Raw genomic sequence first — 23,286 nt, 5'->3', positions numbered from 1 at the left:
CTAACCTAGCTAATGTCACCCCACCAAGCAGAGTCACAACTCATTCAATGAGATCTCAATTTAACTCTGCAGCTTTTCTAGCACATATTACAATTCTGGACATTTGTTTCAGGGTAACCTATTCTCAGTCCACACATTTGCTTCCCATTATGCCATCATTTAGGACTTGAGAGATGATGTTAGAGTTGGATGAGTTGTCCTCCAAACTTTATTTAGACAGACTCTGATCCTACGTCCTGTTTCACAGCTTGTGGGTCACCAAGAGTGCAAAGCACTCTAAAAAGAAAAACTGTTATTAATCTGTTCTGTAACAGTTCTTCGCAAGGTGTTGCATATGCCTTTTCCGCAACGTGCCTTCCTACCCCTCTGCACTGAAGTTCCGGCAAGAAGGAATTGAGAGGGTGCTGGGTGTGGCTCTGCACTTTTATATCCGCATGCAATGGCGTGCATCAGGTATCATTCAGGGAAATTAGGTTCCTATGGTCATGCACTGGGTTCACATGCACAGACAACAAGAATGAAACGGACATGTGCAACACATCTCAAAGAACAAGTTATGGAGCAGGTTAATAACCCTTTTTTCCCCCTTAAGTGTTAGACTGTAAAGTATCTCCTAAATAAATGTTTTGCGTGGTGTTTTCACTAGTGCTGTGTTTTGTTTTATTCTCTTTCTCCTTATTATGGGAGACGGTATATACCCCATTTTATCTGATGTTTTATGATCACTTAATAATGGTTGTTTGTTGAAACAATAAATCAGGTGTGCAGCTTTGATTTATTTTATTCTTCTGCTAGTTGTATCTTGCCTTGTATTTCAATATAAAATATCAAGTGAGTAATTTTATATGTTAATGACTGGGTTTGAAAAGACTTTCAGAATTCAAGATGTCATGTCTGTCTGAATCAAAAGCAGTTAAGATACTGAGCATCCCACATACTTATCAGAAAACTTTGTTTTGTAGTGGGGCATTGGGCAGAAGAAAGAGGGAAAGGAGGTATTATCTAAATTATCTATTTTTCTCATTTTTGATATATATCTTTGATGGCAGTGGGGAACTAATTTAGAATTTTTGTTTTTAATTTCATCTTAAGAAATAATTTTGCATAGGTCTCTAATGTTAACAATCAAGAGTACTCCCTAAAAAGGTCCACAACATTCTTGCAGGACATGTGAAGGTGCTCTGGTAATGGTAGACTGTTGTTGTTGCGGTTAGGGTGTTATAGCATTTTAAAGCTTCCCAGATGAATGTTAAGAGTAATTCATTTTTTTCAATGAATGAATTACCACGTGAATAAGAAAAGTCTTAAGTTTTTTTTTTTTTTTAAGATGCATTATTATGTACTCTGTGGTTTTAAGGAAGTAATTTACTATTGGAAAGATGTTGGTAGTGTAAACTTATTTTCAGAAATGTAGCGTCTAATATTGTTTGACACAGATGATAATTTCAGTCTAATGCCAGATTTGGAATTTACTATCATGCTTCTGCTATGTGGAACTGAGCAAATCTGTTCTATTAGTCTATCAGAATTGTCAATAGTGCTCCTATATTTTTTTTTCTAAATCTGAAAACTAGTCTTTAAAGGAAATTATATACTTTGTGAGGAATGAAGAGTTTGAGTGGGCAAAAGGGGAGGTGGAGCAGCACTCTGTCAAAAATGGCATTACCATGTCTGAGTCACTAACAACTCGGATCCGTAAGCGTTCCAGAATATTTTCTCTGTGTCCTAACAGATAAAACACAAGCTGGGGTATTTGTTGGTGTCTGCTGAAAGGCGCCGCCTGGAAGGGTCAAGAAGGGTTACATGCCCTTCTCCAGATGCCTGGTGGGGGCACATTCACCAGGGAACTGCATTGGCAAAAGGAGCAGAACATGGGGCCACCGCCCCCAGCCCTTCCATGCAGCTGCATCTCCTGGGATCTGTACAGTCCTGCTGGAGGACAGGGCTGGGGTGGTACCGGTAAAGCTGAGCTGCAGGAGCTGCCAGCAATGTTCTGCTCCTTTTGCCGCTGTGGTTCCCGGGAGAGCCCTGCAGTTGAGATCAGTGCTGAACTGAACCGCAGAGTGCTCTCGGGAGCCGCAGTGGCGAAAGGAGCAGAACGTGGGCCCAGTGCTCCCAGGAGCCAGTGCCCTGCACCGGCAGCTCCTCTGGCACAACTGTACCTGTCTTCCGGTGGGGCTGTGCTGTCCTCGGGAGATGCAGCTGCATGGAAGGGCTGGGGGCAGTACAGCCGTGGTGAATGAGCTGCCAGCATGGGGCTGCCCTCCTTTCCCCTGAAATCGGTATCTGGCATAGCGGGAGGATAGCACCTCCCACCCCACAGGGAAAGTGGGATGCGGAGGGGTTGGGGAGGAGTCAAATGGGGGGGCTAAGTCGGGAGGTCACATTCCCCCTTTAGCTCATGCCCCTCTTTGTGTCACTCCTATGAGTTGCCAAGTCCACCACATCGCACTAGGTAACAGGCTGATCTGCTTCTTAAGCAGCTATCTATAATATGTAGGAAAAAAACGGTGTTATCCGGCAATTTGAGTGATGTACTGCCAATATTAAGGTTTCATAGATGTAGCCGTGTTAGTCTGTATCAGCAATATTAAAACATCCTTAGAATTTCTTAATATTGTAGATTATAATTTCTTAACTCAAAAACTGTTGCATCTAACACATGGGAATTCTATATTGCACCTCATCTTGACAGATAAGAGCAACTGATCACAGAACTAAAAATTAACAGTAGCTTAAGTACAAGTGACCATGACTTGATCAAATTTATAATTCAATGGCCAAAAAATTACGTTAATGCTGAGTTAAGGTTTTTGGGTGGTATTTCGTCCCCTTGCAGCTGAAAACCAGGAAATGCACAGTTAAGGTAGTTCATGCAGCCTTAACTCTGCCCTTTTTCAGACATGCTTATCTTCTTTTTCCGGCTCCTCCTCACTTGATGTAACAAAAAGTTTGGTTAGACTGGCTACTTACAGTATTCTGCTGTGTTCACAGTAAAAATGTTATGTTGTAACAGACAACTTGTAGTAAGTAACGTGAGTTATTAAATCTTTAATACACAGGTCTACAAAGATTCAGACTAGTAACATCAATGGCAGGGTGTTCACCTGGGGCAATGGTATTGGAAATTCCCTCGAATGACCTAGGCAAGCATAAAATGGCTGCATAGAAACCTTCTCATGCTTTTTTTCTTTATTTGTGCGTCCACACTGTAATCCTTCTGGACTGCACATCTACTCATGTGAAGAAGTGAACGTGTTCTTATATACTTTTCACAGTTTGGGTCCCCAAAGACTTAGTGGGTGCCATGCACTAGCTTGGGTAAAACTTGACAGATTGAGATCATTTTGTCCCACATCACATCAATAGTTTGAGCTCCAGCTTGGAGCCAAAACAAAAAAAATTAAAGGCCACATACGAACTTTTTAAACAATGGCTATGTTTTTCAGGGTTTGTATCTCTGTAACCACTAGTTCCAGTGATCCCACATTAGAGTCGCTAATCTTATTCTGGATATTCCTGAGGCACATCAAATTTCAAAGGAATCTGACTAAGCCAGTGGTTCCCAAACCTGTTCCGCCGCTTGTGCAGGGGCCCCTGGAGGGCCGGGCCAGTTTGTTTACTGGCTGCGTCCGCAGGTTTGGTACATCCCTCGGCCCACGCTGCTTCCAGCAGCTCCCATTGGCCTGGAGCAGCGAACCGCGGCCACTGGGAGCCGCGATCGGTTGAACCTGCGGACCCGGCAGGTAAACAAACCAGACTGGCCCACCAAGGGCTTTCTCTGCACAAGTGGTGGAACAAGTTTGGGAACCACTAGACTAAGCATATCAATTTTAGAGGACTTAGGTCAATTTTTAAAAGGTGAGTGGAGCCACTGCTATAGTGTGCAAACAGAAAAAAGTCCAAACCAGTAAATTTTGTTTATATAAACACACACACACACACACACGCTTAAAAGGCCAATTCCTGAAAACAATTATGAGCCAAATCAGCTAGAAGAAGGATTTAATCAGAAAAATGTGAATTATGATGGGAAATTGATTAAACATGGTTCATTAGATTCTCGAAAAGCCACAATCCCACAAAATACTTGCACTGGTTTAGAGGGAAAAGTGAAGGCAGCTGTAAAAACTCTCTCTCTCTCTCTCTCTCTCTCTCTCTCTCTCTCTCTCTCTAAAAAACTAATGGAAGAAGGGGGAAGTTGATAGTATTGAATATGAAATAAAGCTACGAATTGTAGAAAATTGATAAGGGAAGGAAATGGACACAAGGAGAAGTCTATGGCCAGCATAGTTAAGAACAAGAAGGAGTTTAAGTATATTAGAAACAAAAAGAATCCTAACAATGTTATTAGTCGATTACTAGATGGAAATGATAGAATTATCAGTAATAATGCAGAAAAGGCAGAAATATTTAATACATATTTCTGCCAGGGTGGATTTGATTTAAATTAAATTGATTTAAATCGTGATTTAAATCACTAGTCAGGAAGACTCAATTTAATTATGGATTTCTACATAAAAGTGCATTCTTGTTGGTTATAATCTTAATACATATTCTTCAGAAATCAGTTAGATGTAGATTTCATTTTTAGAAGGTAGACGCTACATTTTTAAAGTGATTTATTTTGAAAACTTTTCAGATTAGTTTTACAGCTATATCAGAAAATGAATGATTTGTTTCATTTACCAAAAGTAATTGAAGCAGATATTTATGAAATCAATTGAACTATCTCAAATTCAACAGGTTGATCGTTAATATTTGGAGGATTTTCTTGCCATGCTGTATTTTAACAAAAGAAGCATATGAATTTTTGAATTTAAACATTCAAGTTTTTTAAAATCAGGTTTGTTTTTGTTAAAATTATTTTTAACTAAAATAGTTATGAAATATTTTTTGAAAAAAAAAACACAAAAATTGTATCGACTATGTCAGCCAGCTCAACATGAGAAACTTAAAATATTGGTTTCTGCAACTCACTCAGTCATTTTCACCTTCATTTTCCTGTTTGTTCATAATCTGGAAAAGAAAAACAAGATTTCCTGCTTTTTCAGGTCCCAAATGATTTCTCAGTTAGGAATGAATTAGTTCAAAAGAAGAAAATATTATTTCTACACGAGCAGAAGAAGCTACTGCTGTTAAAAGTGAGATTATCACTTCAACAGTCTCTGAATCCAAGCGTTTAAGTGGCTTCCACCAGTTCACTGATGTGACTTTCTTTAAAACATCATCAGCAAACACATATTTCTTGAACGGTTCACCCTTAGCTCTGAAGTTTATTATAGTTGGCATTATGGAGGGATGATTGCTGGATGTCCATGTCATAGCTAGTTCCTCCTCTTCAGCAGTTAAGGTTTGACCCTGATACCGAGTATTAAGAATATTTGCAAGAAAATGAGCTGGAGATAGTGCTTGTCCCATTCATTTTTTAATGCTTGTAATTTAACTGTCATTGCATACTTCTCTTTTTAAGATCAAAATAAAACAATATTTTATTGTCAGCAATAAAACAGCAATTTCCCTGCATTTTGTTCAAGATCTTTGTTCAAGCCTACAGAAATAGGCTTCAGGGTACTCACCATGTGTTCAACATTTCTCTTAAGCCCAATGTTGAGAACTTTGGCTGTGAAAGTGCCATCTATTTTTTCACGATTTTGTTCACAAACTGTCATCAGATTAGGCCAGTTCTTGATATAGTGCTCAAAACAGTCCACTACCGAGTTCCATCACACGTCTTGGGGGAGAGTTAGCGTGGTTCCTCCCACTTTTTTCAGAGCAATTGCGGTAAAATGTCTAGACATTTGAAATCTTTTTCACCGTTTGTTATACTGCTGCTTTTTGTAAGTATTCTGCTGTGTGTGAATTTTCTGATGTATCAACTGTTTCTGTAAGGAAGACATTCCCTTCTTCTGTTGTCACACAAGCACATACAACAGGATCATTGTAGACATTGCTCCACCCATCAAGACTCGGGATAACAATTTCACCCTCTAAACCTTTTGCACAGTGCTCAATTTCTCTTTCATACACTTTATCCAGCAGTTTGCCTGCAACATCTGCTCTGTTGGGTGGACTGTATCCTGGTCTTAATGACTGAACCATGTTAATGAAGTGTGGGTTCTCAATCATACAGAAAGGAGAGTTTGCTGCATAAACAAACCGGGCAATTTTTTCATCAATTACCTCTTTTTGTAATCTGCTGGTTCTTATCACAAACTTATCTATGGTTGTTTCTGGATGATGGAGATTTTTTTTCTTTTTGCTACAGGTGATATACTGTGGCTATGTAACATACATGATGTGACTGAAACACTATCATTGGCAGATAACTCTGAAACTATAGAAAATGATGGTGATCTTAAAGGTGGATAGTCTTCAGAATCCTGTATGTTGAAGATGGATTCTCCTAAACAAAATAAGACAATTAACTTATTTAATTATTATTACAATACTGCCCATTTAGTAGTACTTATTGCATTCGCTGACACTGAGTACTACTTTAAAGGTGAAATTGTAAAAGAAAGATCTGCCTATTTCAGCTATTTATTTTTTATCACAATTGCATCTAGAGTAACAACTATATTTTTTGCTCAAACATGAGAATTCAAGAATAGTCCAGAAGAAAGACAGGGAGTCCTTAAGAAAGAAGTATGAAATAAAAAAGTTTACCAACCTGAAGATTCTGCGTGTTCAGACATGTTCCTTTCATCATCTTCAAGGCAGCTTCCTCCTGAGAAGGAACACATCACATCACATCAGAATCGCATCAGCCTCACTATCAGAGGCTTTTCATCTGCAATGTGATATATGCCATCATGTGCCAGCAATGCCCCTCTGCCATGTACATTGGCCAAACTGGACAGTCTCTCCGTAAAAGAATAAATGGACACAAATCAGATGTCAAGAATTATAACATTCAAAAACCAGTCAGAGAACACTTCAATCTCTTTGGTCACTCGATTACAGACCTAAAAGTGGCAATTCTTCAACAAAAAAAACTTCAAAAAGAGACTCCAAGGAGAGACTGCTGAATTGGAATTAATTTGCAAACTGAATATAATTAACTTAGGCTTGAATAAAGACTGGGAGTGGATGGGTCATTATACAAAGTAAAACTATTTCCTGAGGTTTATTCCCCCACCCCCCAAACATTCTTGTCAACTGCTGGAAATGGCCCACTTTGATTATCACTACAAAAGGTTTTTTTCCCCCTGCTCTCCTGCTGGTAATAGTGCACCTTACCTGATCACTCTCGTTACAGTGTGTATGGTAACACCCATTGTTTCATGTTCTCTGTGTATATAAATCTCCCCACTGTATTTTCCACTGAATGCATCTGATGAAGTGAGCTGTAGCTCACGAAAGCTTATGTTGAAATAAATTTGTTAGTCTCTAAGATGCCAGAAGTCCTCCTTTCCTTTTTGTGGATACAGACTAACACGGCTGCTACTCTGAAACGTCTCATGATGTTGTTTCATTTGGGCAACCAGGCCTTGCATTTCTTTGTCGCACAGTTTGTATTTTGCACACATGCCTGTCTTACCTACAGATAGAGGAACTTCATTAAAATATTCCCAAACTGGGTTTCTTTTACAGCCTGCTGCCATTATAGGTTTTCTCTTCTAGTTAGAGAATTGTATAGTTGATCTCAAATCAATGAAGGCTACGCTCAGAAAGACCGCAAGATTTCTGGAATATGTTGCTCAAACAGTTTCACTTTTGTTTCTACTGCCTGTCCCTCCCTTCTCACATTTATCTCCAGACTTCTTCTCCTTGTCCAGATCTATTACGCCCCCAACAATCTTCTATTCATTGAACTTTTTGAAACTTTGCACTTTTAGAGAGAGGTTAGAGATTGACTCTGTGTATACAAACTTGCAGAGGGACAATAGGATTGTGGTCTGTTGTTTCTCACCTCTATATATTATTTACTTACTTACTTAAAAACATTTTTGCTGTTAAGAAGCATGTTATCTCTGGGGACACAAATCCACAGTTTGAGAATGGCAAAACTAAAAAATTGTTGAAAATTTCAGAAGAAAGAGTCATCCATTTCCCAGAAGAAGGTTCATAGAATATCAGGGTTGGAAGGGACCTCAGGAGGTCATCTAGTCCAACCCCCTGCTCAAAGCAGGACCAATACCTTAAAGACAGCTGGCAGCCCATGAACTGTTCAAGACCCCAGGGGGTGAGACATGGAAAAACAGGAAGCCAGTGCCAAACCCAAGACCCCGACTATCGAGAACTCCAGGACAACTATAACTGGGAGGAAAGACACAGAGAAATGGCCTGAGAGTAAGAAGGGATCTGGGGGTTTGAGAAGAGAGGGCTGGGGTGGCCAGCCAAATAGCCCCAGGCAGAGGGCGGCAACAGGAATAAGGGGGCGGTGATACGAGTGTGGGGAATTGGGGCATATAGCAGCCCAATGCCCCAACAGGGAAGAGCCCTGTGCAATGTAGTCTGGGGGATCATGGGGAGCAATGTGTCCTAATCGGCCTGGTAGGGGTTGCAATGACCTCGCATGGGTACACAAGATCAGTAAAAATGTATGGTATTGAGACCATAGCATAAGTAGATTCTGGGAGTGCTGTCACACTGGTCTCGGCGAAGTTGGTGGGGCAAGACCAACTAACCTGGGCCAAAAACACAGGGGTAATGTGCGTTCATGGCACTGTAAATTTCTACCCCACAATCCCAGTACGGATTGAGATCCAGGGGAATACTAGCAGGGTTTCTGCAGGGGTGGTCCCCAGGCTCCCCTACCCTGTCTTAATTGGTAGGGACTTCTCTGGGTTTGGGAGCTTACTCCCCCCAATAGAGCCAGGAGAGGGTAGCAACCCCCTGGTTGAGATGGAGGCACCTAGAGATAGCCTCACCCCAATGTTTGCTGAATTTGCCCCAGAGTTATTCTCATCCCCCGGAAAACCCTGACTGTCTAGGTCAGAAAGGAGGGCAGATAAAAGATTTGGACCAGGATTCTAGCAGAGTACCAGAAAACCTCCCTGGTTGGTATGCGAACCCGTTCAGGAGGCCAGGAGATAATTCAGGCCAGTGAGGACTTGGAGGCTGTTCCTGGCCCAAGTAGGGGCAACCCAGAGGGCGGAGTAGAAACAAGCTCCCTGGAATTAGGCCAGATTGGTACCGCACATGAGAATTTCGGGCAAGACCAAATCAATGATCCGCTATATGTGAATGTGAGGGAGGAGGTAGTGGAAGTAAATGGCCTACCCGTGGAAGGAAAGACCAAAGGCCCAAGGCCATATTATGTGCTCAAATGCCATCTGTTGTACAGGATAGAGAAAATACGAGGGGACTAAGTAGAGCAACTCTTAGTCCCATGGAAACACGTTGGCAGTACTAGAGTTAGCTCACAGTCATCTATTTGGGGGACATCTAGGAGTAGACAAGATGCTGAATACAGTCCTAGGAAGGTTTTATTGGCCAGGAATACGTGCAGAGGTCCAGCGCTATTGTGCCTCTTGCCCTGAATGCCAGTTGCATAGCCCCCGACCTCACTTGTCGGCCCCATTAGTATCTTTGCCTATTATTGAAGTCCCTTTCAAGAGGATAGTCATGGACATAGTGGGCCCACTGGAAAGATCAGCTCGGGGCCACCAAAACGTTCTAGTCATCCTTGACTATGCCACGCGGTATCCAGAAGCCATTCCTTTAAGAAACCCCACATCCAAGGCAATAGCAAAAGAACTACTCGGGTTTTTGCCAGAATGAGCATCCCTAAGGAGATCCTGACAGACCAAGGAACCCCTTTCATGTCAAAATTAATTAAAGACTTGTGTACCCTACTCCACATCCAGGCCATACGGACCTCAGTCTACCATCCACAAACAGATGGACTGGTCGAGCGGTTTAACCGTACCCTTAAACGTATGATCTGGAAGGTGGTAGCTCAGGATGGAAAAGACTGGAATACCCTTCTACCGTATCTAATGTTTGCTATACAGGAAGTCCCCCAGGCCACTGGTTTCTCTCCCTTTGAACTACTATATGGACGCCACCCACGCGGAATATTGCCAAGGAAGATTGGGAAGAACAACCCAACCCAGGAAAAAAAGTCCTTGAGCATGTGACACAGATGAGAGAGCGAATAACTCGAGTAACCCCAATAGTACGAGAACATTTGGAAAAAGCACAAGAGGCCCAGCAGACATATTACAACCGTCGGGCGAAAGTACGGAGATTTCAGCCGGGGGAACGGATGATGGAGCTAGTGCCGACAGCAAAAAGCAAACTCCTAGCCAGCTGGCATGGAGCATATGAGATAGTGGAAACCATTGGAGAGGTGGACTATAAGTTCAGACAACCAGATCCCCGAAGGCCAGAGCAAATCTACCACATCAACTTACTGAAGCCCTGGCGTGACCGAGAGATGTGCCTGGTCATTAGGGGAGATCCACCTGTAGCTCACAAAAGCTTATGCTCAAATAAATTTGTTAGTCTCTAAGGTGCCATAAGTACTCCACCCCAGACAGACGACCCACAGGGGCAGGTAAAGATATCTCCTGAGTTAACTCCAGAACAATGAACAGAGGTCATTGATGCGATCCAATGGAACCAGGATATGTTCTGTACACAGCCAGGCCATACGACACTGGTCCAACATCATATTGTCACCAGTCCCGGAGTAAGGGTGACGATAAGACCGTACCAAATACCGGAAGCTAAAAGGGAAGAAATTAGGACAGAAGTGAAGAAGATGCTGGAACTCGGGGTTATTGAAGAATCCCACAGCCAGTGGTCCAGTCCTATCGTCCTAGTCCCCAGGCCTGATGGCACCCTGAGATTTTGCAACGACTTCCGGAAGTTGAATGAAGTATCCCAATTCAATGCCTCTCTGATACCATGCATTGACGAGCTAGCTGATCAGTTAGGCAAGGCCCTATACCTAACCACTCTGGACTTCACCAAGGGATATTGGCAAATTCCCCTGGCCAAGAATGCCAAGGAAAAGACTGCCTTTTCTACGCCCGATGGCCTGTTACAATACCCTGTCCTCCCTTTAGGATTCCATGGGGCCCCTGCAACATTCCAATGACTTAAGGACAAATTGCTGCGACCCCATACCAAGTATGCCGCTGCCTATCTAGACGACATAGTCATCCATAGGCCTGACTGGGAAACGCACCTAGGAAAAGTACAAGTGGTGCTAGATGCCCTGCGGAAGGCTGGCCTCACTGCCAACCCTCTCAAGTGTATGATAGGACTAGCTCAGGCCAGATACCTCGGGTATGTAGTAGGGAGAGGTTTGGGGAAACCCCAATGGAACAAAGTGGAGGCAATACAAGGTTGGCCACAACCAGTTCGCAAAAAGCATGGACTTTTAGGGATAATAGGATACTATCGGAGATTCATCCTTCATTTTGCCACAAGAGCAGGGCCATTGATGGATTTGATAAAGGCTCGGGGCCCCGAGATAGTAAAGTGGACTGATGAGACAGAAGAAGCATTTGCAGATTTAAGGACAGTCCTTTGCTGTCATCCAGTACTCATAGCCCCAGACTTCGAGAGAGAATTCATCCTACAAACAGATGCCTCGCAGGTAGGGCTAGGAGCCGTCCTTTCGCAGATGGTAGGGGAGGAGGAACATCCGATCTTGTACCTCAGTCGGAAACTCCTCCCCAGGGAACAAAAGTACGCCATCATTGAAAAGGAATGTTTGGCAGTAAAATGGGCTATGGAGACTCTCCGTTACTACCTACTGGGACGGTGGTTTACTCTTCGTGACAGACCACGCCCCACTCCAAAGGATACACCGAAACAAGGAGAAGAACGCAAGAGTGACTAGGTGGTTCCGATCCCTGCAGCCCTTCCATTTCTGGGTACAGCATAGGGCTGGAATCCAACATGGCAATGCTGATGGCCTATCACGACAGCACTGCCTCTCGTCCCAAGTAGCCCAACCCCATGGTGTTGAGCAGGGAGGGGGATATGTGATACAGCACGGCCAGAGGGCAGCAGGAGAGTCCTAGAAGGGAGCCTTATCCCCAGTAGAGGGAAGAAAGTTTGCTATAGACTAATTAAAGCACCAGAAGCCAATTAGAGCACCTGAAGCCAGTCACATTATAAAACCCCCCGCTTCAATCAGACCAGGAAGAGTTGGAGCAGAGAGCAGTTTGAAGGAGTTGAAGTAGAGGAGAGTTTGGAGAAGTGCCGTAGCTGGCTAGAAGACTAAGACCTAGGTAAAGAGACACTCGGCTTGTGCAGAGAGAGAGGGCAGGAAGCCCCACAAGCTGAAGAGCAGGAGAGGGAAGTAGCCCAGGGGAAGGAAGCACTAGTTCAAGTGATTTACCACTATCCCTAGGGCCCTGGGCTAGGACCCGGAGTAGAGGGTGGGCCTGGGTCCCTCCCTCTCCATACCCTTCTCTGGGTTACTAGTGGGACAGTAGATACCCTAGTTCAGGGGTAGGAAACTGTGCCCTGAACCCCCCCTCCCCCCCAAGAAGAGGAAGCACGGGACCCATCACAATCGTACCAGCAATTTGCCACACAGAGTTAACATTGTAAGTGCAAGCTTAATTTGATCCCCTTGTGCATATGCCTTATGATAGTCTTTAATTACAGGATCACATACTATTTTTTCCAGAAGACCCTTGCCTCATTCTGTGCATGTAATGGACCTGTTCTGGGGAACAAATCAGGGTTATGTAGCGAAGGAGACTGTATTCTATAGCAGTGCTTCTCAAACTATCTGATGTGGCTGACTGGCAATTTTTTTCCAATGTGTCAGGGACCGGTACCATATTTGTGCCATATTATTATTGTATTCGCATAGGCACGTAGCACATCAGATCAGAAAAACTAACATTCTTCACTGTATTAATTGGAATGAGAGTGTGCATACCAAGTGTACCGTACTCGTGGAGCTGTTCCCATTTAAATACATTAAAGACTGACTGAAAGGCTGTGCATCTGTGCGGATAGTATAAAATGACTACTTATTCATTTACAATCCAAGAAAATATTATTTGAACATTCATAGTAATATTAATTTATATCAGAAACAATATAATTAATATAATAAAAGTTGGCACACATTTTTATTTTGTTTATTTTGTAAACAAATATAATATTACAATACAAATAAAAAATATTAAAAAATCAAACCAGCACTTTCCTAACAAAGATTAAAAATTATATAAAAGTAATAAAATAAAAAATTATAATGAATAAAGTAAAGGTTAAAAAAAAAGATTGAAAGGAATAGGTAACATTAAATTGAAGACATAATAATTTTGAAAATGTCATAATACTAAAATATCAAATTGATAAGCTATTTTATTAACACAATAATAGGCATGTTAAAACCTTAACCTTTACTAATGTGAAAGGTGAGCCTGCTGCTTCTTTGTCAGCTTATCCAGTCGTGGTTCAATTGAGGACAGTGCCACGCGCAATGGAGAATGAATATCCATACTATTCCTGTACTTTTTCTTAATGACACTCATGGTTGAGAAGCCAGTCTCGCAGAGGTATGTTGAAGGAAATGGGAGAAGAGTTTTCAGAGCAATTTCAGTAAGCTCAGGATATTCTGCTTTCACTTTTATCCAGAAGGAAGCAAGTGATGATGTAGTTTCAAAACTCCTCTTCAATCCTTCAACAGCAGCCAGCTCCAACAATTTATCCTCTGTAGTGTCAGTTAAGTCATCTTTCAATGGAATAAATGGATTTTGGATCCATCCAATCCCTTTCCGAGATGAACTTCTGCTGGAAAGTAAACCTCAAAACGATCTGCCAAATTCATCAAGTGTTCACTGATGACGTTTCGTAGACATGTAACATTAAGGTCTTCGCCTGCATTGGCAATGATTGTCGCTAATTTGTGAAACATGTCATAACAATCTCTTGATACTTGACTCTTCCATGCTTCTAGCTTTCGTTTCTGTCTGTCAATCTTGTCTGCCATTGTAAGACACGAAACCATCCTTCCCTGCATGGAGGTGTTGAGATCATTAAAGATGGCAAAGATATCAGCCAAATAAGCCAGTTTGGCTATCCAAGCCACATCTCGGAACAATTGTGACCAATTTGTTTTTTTGTCCTGAAGAAACTCGGCAAGCTCGTTTCAGAGCTCGAATACTCTTGACAGGACTTTTCCACTCGATAACCAACATACATCGGCATGCAATAGGAGCTGATTATGATCAGCTCCCATATCATCACATAATGCAGCGAATAGTCTCAAATTTAAAGCATTCACCTTTACATGGTTCACAATTTTTACGACCTCACTGAGCACACTGATTAGTTCTGTTGACATTTTTTTTGTTGCAAGACTTTCTTGGTGAAGGAAGGAGTGCATTGATTTGCATTCGGGTGCAAGTGCCTTAATCTGGGTAAGCACACCAGAATGCCAAGCTGTCATTTTGGCAGTGCCATCAGAACATACGCCTGCACAAAATTTGAAATCCAACCCATATTTGTTATCGATGTAGTCGCTCACAGTCTTGAACACTTCAGAACTAGTTGTTTTTGTTGGTAGTGAAGGAGAAAACAAAAACTCTTCCTCCAAATCATCCTCATGTTCAAAACGCACATACACCATCAGAATTGCCATATTAGCAACGTCAGTACATTCATGAAGCTACAAAGATAAGTCCTTTGCTAATTTAATCTGTCATAGAATCATAGAATCATAGAATATCAGGGTTGGAAGGGACCCCAGAAGGTCATCTAGTCCAACCCCCTGCTCAAAGCAGGACCAAGTCCCAGTTAAATCATCCCAGCCAGGGCTTTGTCAAGCCTGACCTTAAAAACCTCTAAGGAAGGAGATTCTACCACCTCCCTAGGTAACGCATTCCAGTGTTTCACCACCCTCTTAGTGAAAAAGTTTTTCCTAATATCCAATCTAAACCTCCCCCATTGCAACTTGATCCAATCTAAACCTCCCCCATTGCAACTTGAACTGTCCTATGAGCTGATCTTCCATATAGTGAGCCAGATTGTGAATTCGTTGAGCTATAGTGTCATATGAAAGTTGCACCTGAGCCACTTTCTTTGCTGCCGGCTCACCCAGCATTTCCATGCAGACATCTTTAATACAGCCTATCACTAGCGTTTCACCAATTGTGTATGGCTTTTTAGCCTTAGCAGCGCAAAGCACTACTTTATAAGAAGCTCGCAAAGCACAAGTATTTGTGTGACACTTCAAAGATCTTTTAAATCAACATGCTTTCTTTCAAAGAAATCTTTCGGCTTTGAACTAATTTCATTATGTTTTGTATTTAAATGCCTCTTGAGCTTTGATGGCTTCATTGCATCGTTAGCCAACACATGGCCACAAATAATGCACTGCAGTTTTGGCACTCCACTGTCATTCGTGGCTACAAAACCGAGCTGAATGTATGAGGAGTAATATTTCTGAGTAAAGCTAGTACGAATTCTTTTTGTTGACAATACTTCAGTTTCATTTACACTGCCGTCATCTGATCCAGAATTACTTGTGCATTCAGCAACCAGATGTCTCTGCTTGATAAATATGTTGGTTGGGCCTCACTTCGCCATCTATAAATTAGACATAAAAATGAATATAAATTCCATTACCCCCGGTATATACTTAATTTATTAGGATGAAAGCAGAATAAATGCAGTAGGAATGCTTTTATTGAGAAATACGTGTGGGAGAACATTGATTAATAGGGTAAGTAATGTTAGGATAAGAAGATAATATACATTTTAAAATTAAATTGCAAACAGGATAATAATTGGAAAGTTAAGATGGTTTGAACGTATGGAAAGAATGGATAATAAACGTCAAAAATAAGATTTACCTGTCTGAAAGATATGAAGTGAGAAAGCAAGGAATTTCGAGAACTTGCTGGCAGAAACACTTAGGTTTGATTTTAGAAGAGGGGAAGGCTATAAGTAAGAATAATGGGAGCATGAATGAAACAATATATGGATATGGAGGAAGTGAGGACTGTCTATTTTGCTATAGGTGTGTGGTACTCAATCGTCTCTATCTACCTCGTAAGGGATACGGCGGGATAGGATAGAAAATAATTATTAAAATTTTATATTATTAGTACTTATATTCTCAGATCAGTGGGTTCGGACGGGGTCCCAAATGACACACGCGCAGAGATCTGTATGATGCTTTTTATTCAACTTCTCGATGGTAACTGCCAGTGGGGCAGGGTCTTTATATGCGAAGGAATGGGATAAACGTGCGCTCGCGCATCTCATGCAAAACATGCTGTAGCGCTATGGCATAATTATCAATATTATATGCGCTTCTGAAAACATAATATTATTTAATGTTGACTTTATCGACTGATAATTATTCTTGGTGGAATTCCAGTGTGATTTTTAAATTATACTATTCTTTCTTTCGTTCTTTCTTTCTTGGAAACTCACTGCGGCCCGCTAGCCGATGGCTCGCAGACCGGCAGCGGTCCATGGACCACCACTTTGAGGAGGACTGTTCTATAGGACCCCTGCTTCATTTGTTGCTGAAGCTGAAAGGTGTATAGTGAATGAGGCAGGGGATTGCTGGAAAAGAAGAGATGGTCTTGTGATTCAAGTAGTTGAGTGCTGCTCGGAAGAACTGGATTCTATATGTGCCTCTGCCACGGAGTTCCTGCGTGATGCTAAGCAAGTTACTTAAATCGAATTTTTATCAGATGGTCACTAAGTGTGTGTTCCTTATTATCTGGATGTCTGATTTGCAGAAAGACTGAGCACTTATAGTTGCATTTGAAGTCAGCTGGAGCTATGCTTTGAACTTTGCACGTATAATGTGTCAGTAGCTGGGACACAGGAGTATGGAAATGGATGGTCTGGACAAAATGGATGAAAGGTGATGCTGATGTGCAACGTTCAAGTATTTATATAGACTTTAAGTTAAGGAGAGAGTCTGGATATCTTATTAAATATCGAAGAGTCTTCATTCTGTTCCAGAGGAAAAGAGTTTGCTAAGAAATGGAATTCCTTATTCTTTGCTTGGTAGGTGCTAAGTAGGGGTACCTAGGAAAATTACTTCTCAATAGTTTTACAAAAGGCCCTGAGCAAAAATGGTAGGTCACACTTTTACAGCACTCAACAGAACACTATTGTGGCCAGCCCTCAGTTCTAGGTGTTGTTGTTTTACATCTTTATCAATGATCTGGATGTAGGAATAAAGAGCATACTGATCAAATTTGCAGATGACATAAAGCTTGGGGAGATAGAGCTAAAATTCAGAAGGATTTTGATAAATTGGAGAACTGAGCTGTAGACAACAAAAGGAAATTGAACAAAGACAAATGCACGGTGCTACATCTAGGGAAGAAAAAACAAATGTACAAATACAGAATGGGGAATAACTGGCTTGGCGGCGGCAGCACTGCTGAGAGAGATCTGGGAATTGTGGTGGATCACAACCTCCACATGAGTCAGCACTGTGATGCTGTTGCAAAAAATGCAAATGCAATTTTAGGTTGCATTAACACAGGCGTTAGCATGCAAGTTACAGGAGGTGATAGTACTGCTCTATTCAGTGCTGGTTAGGCTTCAGCTTGAGAACTGTGTCCAGTTTTAGTCACCAATGTATAGAAAGGATGTGGAGAAACTGGAAAGGATCCAGAGGTGACTGACAAAGATGTTGAAAAGGATGGAATGCAAGCCATATGAGCAAAGGCTGAAGGAATTGGGTATGTTTACTTTGGAAAAGAGGAGATTAAGGGGGGGACATAACAGCAGTCTTCAAATACTTCAAAAAAAATGAAGAAATTGTTCTCTCTTGCCAAAGAGGGCAGGACAAGAGGTAATGGGTTCAAGATACAGCATAGCAGATTTAGATTAAATGTCAGGAAAACCTTCCTAACTGTAAGAACAGTAGGACAATATAACAGACTACCTAGGTAGTTTGTGGAAGCTCCTTCATTGGAGGTTTTCAAAAGGAGACTGGATAGCCATCTGCCTTGGATGATTTAGACCCAACAAACCTTGCATTTTGGCAGGGGCTTAGACTAGATGATCCTTGTGGTCCCTTCTAACCCTATGATTCTATGATTCTAGTCCTTATGATATCCAAACCTTTAAGAAAGAAATAACTGCATGCTCAAGTACTTCTTATAGAAAATTCAGGGAGAAGAAGTGCATTACTATGAGAAATAAAACCAATAGGGTTAACAGTAGATCCAGAGAACTGACTGCATCTGAATTGGAGAGAGTTTGTCATAGAATACCCCTCCCAGCCAGCTGAAAAGAATTTGTGCCAGCAAGGAAACTTAGTGCAGCTTTTGAAGTTGGAGAAGGGGAGATGAAACTCTGGAGTATCGTAGAAGGGTAGAAATGGACAAGCCAGAGTAGATTCACCTTACCTGAGAAAGACAGTTCTGTGCTGCAAGAACCAGACAGCTTGCACAGTCAATCCTAGTGAGTGGACAATGGCAACACTGATTCTCAGATCCTTCCCAGTTATGTGCTCCCTGCTGGGGTCTGAGTGCAAAGAGTGGTGATATTTGAGAAAATGCTTTCTCTCTCTATTTTGATTGAAACCCTGCCAGATAAAGATGTAGAGGTTGCCAGGGGGTTTTAAAGTACATTTAAAGTGCATTTCTCTTCTCTCCTCTCCTCTTCTTCTTTTTTTTTTTTTTTTTAAAGTTTCTTTTTCTTTTTTGTGGATAGAAATGATTGAGGCTTTCATAAGGTATTAAGCATTGTACGGTGGTGTTCCAGCCCATAAAGGGGCCAATGAGTGGCGCTTTTTTAGTCATCTTTGCACACTTCAGCTTTCTTTAGGTGTTTGGATCCTTTGGTGATGAGCATGGTGCTAATGACATGGAAAAGGAATTTTTATTCAATGAATTTGATGTCCGAGGACCAGGGTATCAAATATTCTATGGAGACAGCCACAATCCATTAATTAATCTGTGGGCTGAGGTATAAATTTAGAACCACATACAGTGGGTCTTCGGCTCATGTCTGTGAGTGGTTTGCAGAAATATCAATGGTAGATTATGGCCATTATGCAGTAATTCAACTTTTACTTATCAATATTTATTACTTGTTCAGTACCTTATTGTCACATTCAGCATCACTCAGTCGGAAAATATGGTCCCTTTTTCTTTAGGTCTGTTGTAAATTTTGGTCTTTGTTTTTTTCCCTTTCCTAAGATGCTTAAGCAGCTGCAGCAGTTATAGCCACACAATGGGGTAGGGAAGCACCCCCAGGCCCAGAATTGTGCAGAGGATGTGAACCCCCCTGCCCCACCACCACCTCCCTAGGGACACCAGGCTCCATGTAGCTTCCCCCCCGCCTTCCCATAACAAATAAACATTAAAAATTGTGGAACTAATACTACATTTGCCAGACATCACCTTGATACTTTGCCCATATGTTATCCCCCTACCCCACCATTTGTTTATCTTGTCTTTTTATTGTGTGAACTCTTTGGAGCAGGGACAGTCTCTTACTCTGTAGTACCTACCACAATGGAATTCTGATCTTGGTTGGTGCTTCTAAGCACTATAATGATAAATAAATATGATACTTTATTTTTCTTTTATCTGTCTGTTTTTTCACCCATTTTATTCCTTGCAGCATTTCCCAATTCCTCCTCATGTGGGCTTCATTTCCACTCACTCTCCCCATCCAGTGTGTTAAAATGATCACCAAAGCAATAGTTAATTTTGAAGATTAAAACTTCCTCAACCAGTAAGCTTAATAGCGTCAGTTTTTTTGCATCCTCTTACTTTAAAAAACTGCCTTTTTAGTGGCAATAACTTTGCCCAAGGTGTTTGCCTGGGCAACAACTTTGCCCAGAGTTGAGACTTTTTCTGTTGATGCATTGTACAGATCTATTCAGATTTTGTTTAGCATTTTCTCTCAAAGGGAATATTCCCCATCTACCAGAGACCCCAAACTCTCTGCAAGCTTTCTTGAATTTTGAGAGGTATAGGTTTGTCTCTCAGGTTTTTGTTTTTATTAGTTGCTCATATAAAGCTAAATACTAGATTATTTCTCTAGCATTTTCTTTAAATGGGTTTTCTGTGGATATGTTGCTGCTTTGTAGAGGAGAAAAATTGAGGCTTTGTGTTTTGATTTCTGTAATGTAGCTACGTGTGCACCCCATATGTTACTCATTTGCCTGAAAAGATGAAAATTGTTAGGTTGAAAAAATTGCGAAATGTAGGCAATTTTTGAACGCTTCCTATGAGTGAAGCCTAATTGCTATCACTTGACTTAAATTGACCTACAGGAGTCAAAACAAACACATTATTGGTTCAGCACTTAATGTATTTGTGGCCTGGTTCCTTGATCAAATTGGTAGATGAGTTTGGCATGCTCTTTAGCTAAACAGGATTTTCCTAACAAGTTTGGATGATTATTTCCCCCCTCCCTCCCCCCTTTTCTCTGTACTTGTTAGCTCTGATTTTAGCTAATTTCAGTTTATAATAAGACTAAAAGAGTTGATTGTGGATAGGGAGACTGTGTGGAAACACAATCTAACAAATGGAAACAAGATTCTGACGTGGAGTGTCTCTTGAGACAGGTTTCAGAGTAGCATCCGTGTTAGTCTGTATTCGCAAAAAGAAAAGGAGTACTTGTGGCACCTTAGAGACTAATAATAATAATAGTCTCTAAGGTGCCACAAGTACTCCTTTTCTTTTCTCTTGAGACAGTGCACCTTGTGGAACAGAAGCTGAAACTTCATTATAGCAGAACACTTAAAGAGCATTCCATGTGTAGCAGGCTGTATGACAGCTCAGTAGTGAAAGAGAGTTACAATTTCTTTCTTTAAGAGTATTGTTTGCCTAGAAGTCATCTGTTTGTCTGGCCCAGTAGCCGCCAGAAACTGTTCCAGAGTGATCTGGGTGCTATTCTTGATATGGGAATCAATAATAGTCCCAAAATCCTACTATATTGCAGTATTAGACCCCATGCTGTTTGAACCATGGATAATATTTTTGTATAAAAGAAGAAAATATTTGGAAACTTTATGTAGGCATTCGCCACTGATAATGTGACTTTGTTATAACATTGCATTCACACTGCAATTATGGTATCAGGTTTTCTAGAATGGAATTCTGTTTTTAGCAGGGGATGTGGGGAATGGCTTTTAGACTAGAATTTGGTCTATAGGATTTTAGTTTTTGGTGGTAGTGGTATCATTTCTAATGACCCAAAAATTGGTGCATCAGCATTGCTTGCTGTCCACATACATTTGTGGTGGCTCAAGGGCCACATTCTTTCTTACATTTCACGAGGTAAGTGCATGTAAGCACCTAAAGTTGGAACTGGTGGCATAGTCAATAATCATTACCAGTTACTCTGTGATACTTGAGTTTTTTGTCTTATACATTGTGAATCCAAATGATACATCTTCTTTTGGAATAAGAACCTGTATGGTACCACTGCTATGTGATAACTGTATGAAGCGCATTGAAGAATTTGCTCAAAAAATGAATCTGGTAATTTCCCTGTACTGGCAATAATAAATAAATGTTGAAAGAAAAAAATGTGTGATGTTAACAGGATTCCTGTTTAGATTTAATAACTTGAGATTGTTCAAGAACCAATTTGCTTACATAACGATTGTGCATGTAGAACTGCCAAGGTCAGCATCAAGCTTGCATTGTCAACCATGTAAATGTTGATTGCACAAGTAAGAGATCTTTAGGGAATTTATTCCAGTAAATTTTATATGTGAGAATTAGTATAAATATTGTTTTATATTGGGTCCTTCCTTGTCTCTTCCTTCCATTTTCCCCTTTTTAACTTGTTCACCCACTCTCTCCTTTGATGTATAGCAAATGAAAAATCTATGTTGTAAATTAGATAGGACTACTTGGTCTATTTTGAATGATAATTTTAAGCTTTTTATGCAGCTTAAACTTCCTCAGGACAAGATGCAGAATGTAAACAGTTAAAAGCTCAGTGTGAATGAAAAATGAATTATAACAATATATTTAAATACTTTTTGATCAACTTTGTTTTTGCTCTCCAATGAATTTAATAAGTAAAAAGTCTTCAGATACGCTCTGGATGTAATTCTATATTATTACACTAACAGCTGTGTGTTTTATAGCTTTTCCTTTCATAGTCCAAAACTGATTAAAGATATGGCTGGCAAAACTCATCTCTTTATCCAGTACTCAAAGCTACAGGAATAGATAATTGCAGCTTTGCCCCTGAAGCTCTTACTCAGCCTCACTAATCTAAAGCTTTCAGTTTGCATCACTACTCAGCAGTTATTTACCAGAATTACCAGAGATCCAGCAACTAGGTTAAGAACGGGTCTGAAACAGGAAGCCCATAAAGGCTACCTGGCCCAGGCAGCAAGCTGTATCAACCCCCTTCATGGTCCACTGCCACCATATGAGTCTCAATCACCTTGCCCAGTACCAGCTTCACTGCTTGGTGACAGTGGAAGAGGGTGACACAGACCCCAGAGCTCAAGCCCAGATGCAGCATGTTACTCCCCTCTTCCCCATGCCTTGTAACAGGAGGAAAGAGAAAGAAAGAAGCAACTCCCAGGTTCCAAAGGCAAACAGATGGTGGGAATCCAGGCTGAAAGGATGCAGGGAGGGATGATTGTATCAGGGCCCTGAGGTCAAGGGGACCCCCAAAACATCTGTATGACAAAAAGTGAAATGGGAGGGGTGGGATCCCAGGAAATATAATGTATCCAGGCCCAAAATTTCTTTTGGTGAGCCTGGTGGGAGTAAAGGAGAAATGGTTACTTTGAATGCTGCCTTAGCTCTTCACAGTTGAATGTTTCCTTCCCATATTCCAGAGGGCATCTTCACTGCTCCTGAACCCACCCACGCCCCACTCTGGCTAGCAGGGTGAGCACTAGCTTGTCATCTTTTATAGTTCAATGCTTCTTGCTGGAAAAGATGGGTTTTTTTTTAAAACCTTCTAATATAGTAATTACTAAATATTTGCAGTTTCTTGTGGTTTGGATAAAACTCCTGTTTGGAAAGTATTTTAATACAGCTGGGCATTTGGCTAGGTATCCCTCTCATCCTCTTTTTAAATCAGTATCACAGCCATCACATTTCGTCTTCACATGTTTGCCCATTTTATATGTCCCATGTGGCTCTAGTTGAGAACTTTTTCATGTGCATGAGGTATTAACTTCAATCCAGTTATATTTTGTGGGGTTTTCTAAAAGGAGAAAATGATTATGGCTTAAAATATTTATTTCCTCTGCTGGTGGTGAAGTAATTTTTGTGGGGCTTTTGACTGCTGTGCAGTATGTGTTGGGACAAAACGATCTCTCACTGTCAACATATATGGACACACAGTCAAAACATAAGGTTGTTAGTATCCCTATAAAATTCT

At 41.1% G+C, this 23,286-nt stretch overlaps 1 protein-coding gene and 1 long non-coding RNA gene across 20 annotated transcripts in view; one reads left to right on the top strand and one right to left on the bottom strand.

The window, feature by feature from the left end:
- The window catches only part of VPS13B (vacuolar protein sorting 13 homolog B), a 921,736-nt gene that overhangs the window by 120,719 nt on the left and 777,731 nt on the right, over nt 1-23,286 (top strand). The gene's annotated exons all lie outside the window — the stretch shown is intronic.
- LOC122458624 lies at nt 4,548-18,008 on the bottom strand. Its single transcript, XR_006278701.1, has 3 exons — nt 17,900-18,008; nt 5,242-5,247; nt 4,548-4,558 (listed from the first exon to the last, which is right to left on the bottom strand). It is a non-coding gene; the product is annotated as an uncharacterized LOC122458624 (long non-coding RNA).

The sequence above is a fragment of the Dermochelys coriacea genome, chromosome 2, assembly GCF_009764565.3.
Source record: "Dermochelys coriacea isolate rDerCor1 chromosome 2, rDerCor1.pri.v4, whole genome shotgun sequence".
Taxonomy (NCBI): Eukaryota; Metazoa; Chordata; order Testudines; family Dermochelyidae; genus Dermochelys; species Dermochelys coriacea.
The sequence above is the reverse complement of the archived record's forward strand: the minus strand, read 5'-3'. Positions and strand labels throughout refer to the sequence as shown.